Here is a 3,063-nt window from a genome sequence, read left to right as displayed (position 1 = left end):
TATATAAATAAAGACAATTAAAAAGTCAGTTTCGGCAGAGATCAGTAACCAAAGAAAATGTCCGGAGCAAGATGGCGGGCAAGCGAGCGAGTGACGTCATCACAACAAAAGCAAGCTGCTACACGATGTGTAGACGACGACCCGTGAGATAACACTGCCACGCCTCAACTAATAACAATGTCGCCACTTAATCACCAACAACAAGATAACAACTCTGATAAGAACTGCAGCTACCATCATGAAGAAGATAACACTGATGCTCCTCACTGTCTTAGAGACGGTCACCTGTGACCACAATACCCGCCAAATTGTCCCTCCCACAGTACTCTCAGGACACTTATGGCAGTGTAAGTGTGTGGTGAGGCCACACCACTGAAGACATTGAGGATATACCACGAGGGAGAGACAAAACTGTTGAAGGAAGGAGTCACTGGCTCCACCTGACCACCTTGTTCCTCGCACTCTCATCATCCTCCGTAAGTACTGGAGTACTTTGTGCTCCACCATTGTCTTACACCCCAACATGCAATTGTTGGTGTGTGGAAATAGGCCTATGGAATTGTTGAGGTGTGGACGTAGGCCAATGGCATTGTTACACACCCTCACTGTTGCTCTCCCCACACACCCTCACTGTTGCTCTCCCCCCCACACACCCTCACTGTTGCTCTCCCCCCACACACCCCTCACTGTTGCTTCCCCCCCAACACCCTCACTGTTGCTCTCCCCCCCCACACACCCTCACTGTTGCTCTCCCCCACACCCCCTCACTGTTGCTCTCCCCCACACACCCTCACTGTTGCTCTCCCCCCCACACCCTCACTGTTGCTCTCCCCCCACACACCCTCACTGTTGCTCTCCCCCACACACACCCTCACTGTTGCTCTCCCCCACACACCCTCACTGTTGCTCTCCCCCCCCACACCCTCACTGTTGCTCTCCCCCCACACCCCTCACTGTTGCCTCTCCCCCCACACACCCTCACTGTTGCTCTCCCCCACACACCCTCACTGTTGCTCTCCCCACACCCTCACTGTTGCTCTCCCCCCACACCCTCACTGTTGCTCTCCCCCCACACCCTCACTGTTGCTCTCCCCCCCCAACACCCTCACTGTTGCTCTCCCACACACACCCTCACTGTTGCTCTCCCCCCCCACACCCTCACTGTTGCTCTCCCCCACACCCTCACTGTTGCTCTCCCCCCACACCCTCACTGTTGCTCTCCCCCCACACCCTCACTGTTGCTCTCCCCCCACACCCTCACTGTTGCTCTCCCCCCACACCCTCACTGTTGCTCTCCCCCCCCACACCCTCACTGTTGCTCTCCCCCACACCGCTCACTGTTGCTCTCCCCCACACACCCTCACTGTTGCTCTCCCCCCCACACCCTCATTGTGCTCTCCCCCAACACCCTCACTGTTGCTCTCCCCCCACACACCCCTCACTGTTGCTCTCCCCCCCACACACCCTCACTGTTGCTCTCCCCCACACCCTCACTGTTGCTCTCCCCCCACACACCCTCACTGTTGCTCTCCCCCCCACACCCTCACTGTTGCTCTCCCCCCCACACCCTCACTGTTGCTCTCCCCCCACACCCTCACTGTTGCTCTCCCCCACACACCCTCACTGTTGCTCTCCCCCACACACCCTCACTGTTGCTCTCCCCCCACAACCCTCACTGTTGCTCTCCCCCCACACCCTCACTGTTGCTCTCCCCCACACACCCTCACTGTTGCTCTCCCCCCCACACACCCTCACTGTTGCTCTCCCCCCCACACACCCTCACTGTTGTTCTCCCCCACACACCCTCACTGTTGCTTCCCCCCCCCACACACCCTCACTGTTGCTCTCCCCCACACACCCTCACTGTTGCTCTCCCCCCCACACCCTCACTGTTGCTCTCCCCCACACACCCTCACTGTTGCTCTCCCCCCCACACACCCTCACTGTTGCTCTCCCCCCCCCCACACCCTCACTGCCCCCCCCCCCCCAGGAGACCGGTCTGGTAGGAGGCTCAGTAGACTGCCAGCCAGAGATAGTCTGGAGAATTTCCATATAATACAAAAAAACAATCATCTTGAGAGGTTATCTTGAGATGATTTCGGGGCTTTAGTGTCCCCGCGGTCCGGTCCTCGACCAGGCCTCCACCCCCAAGAGCAGCCCGTGACAGCTGACTAACTTCCAGGTACCTTTTTTACTGATAGGTAACAGGGGCATAGGATGAAAGAAACTTTGCCCATTGTTTTTTTCGCCGGCGCCCGGGATCGAACCCAGGACCACAGGATCACGTGTACAGCGTGCTGTCCGCTCGGCCGACCGGCTTCATGAAATAAGTATTTATATAACTTTATATTATTCTAATAATATTACTAAACATGATCTGTAACGGAAAATATATGTGATGATGTACATGTAGAATTTAAGAAACAAATCTGGGTAACGGGGTCGAGTGTGATAGGCTTATCGGAGAGAGCCGGCCCCCCCCACCACCGACACCCCACCCCCCCCCCCACCACAGAAACCCTCCCCCCCCCCCCTCCTACATCCCATACTCACTCTCCCTGCTTCAAGGTCACGTACTTCAACTGTCTGTAACTCATTAGTAAAAATGGATTTGTTTAATAAACTTCCCAGCCTCCCTCCCTCCTTCACCCCCTCCCCCCTGCCTGCCTGTCTCTCCCTGCCTCCCTGCCTGCCTCCTCCCTACCTGCCTCCCTGCCTCCCTGCCTCCCTCCCTCCTTCACCCCCTCCCCTTCTGCCTCCCTCCCTCCTCCCAGTCACTCCCTCCCTGCCTCCCTGCCCACCTCCTAGCATCTCTCCCTCCCTCCTTCCCCCCCCCTACCTGCCTCCCTGCCTGCCTGCCTGCCTCCCTGCCCACCTCCTAGCATCTCTCCCTCCCTCCTTCTCTCACTAATACTCCCACTCTCTCACTTACTGCCTCCCACCCCAGCACCGACCAGTCAGCCTTCACTGACACAACGTGTACATTAGGAGCGGACACGGTGCATGGAGGCCGGCGCCACGCAGCTTGGTGGACCGCCTCCGCCGCCCGAACTTAGTTCCTGT

At 57.6% G+C, this 3,063-nt stretch overlaps 1 protein-coding gene across 2 annotated transcripts in view; it reads left to right on the top strand.

Moving 5' to 3' along the window:
- Positions 1–240: 240 nt before the first annotated feature.
- Positions 241–3,063, top strand: part of LOC138372437 (uncharacterized) — a 35,533-nt gene continuing 32,710 nt past the window's right edge. For both annotated transcript variants that reach the window (XM_069337923.1, XM_069337922.1), the window contains exon 1: positions 241–476. The gene's annotated coding sequence lies outside the window, so the exon portion shown is untranslated. The remainder of the gene's footprint in view (positions 477–3,063) is intronic.

Source organism: Procambarus clarkii, chromosome 38, assembly GCF_040958095.1.
Source record: "Procambarus clarkii isolate CNS0578487 chromosome 38, FALCON_Pclarkii_2.0, whole genome shotgun sequence".
In the NCBI taxonomy this organism is placed as follows: Eukaryota; Metazoa; Arthropoda; class Malacostraca; order Decapoda; family Cambaridae; genus Procambarus; species Procambarus clarkii.
This window is presented reverse-complemented; position numbering and strand designations above follow the sequence as displayed.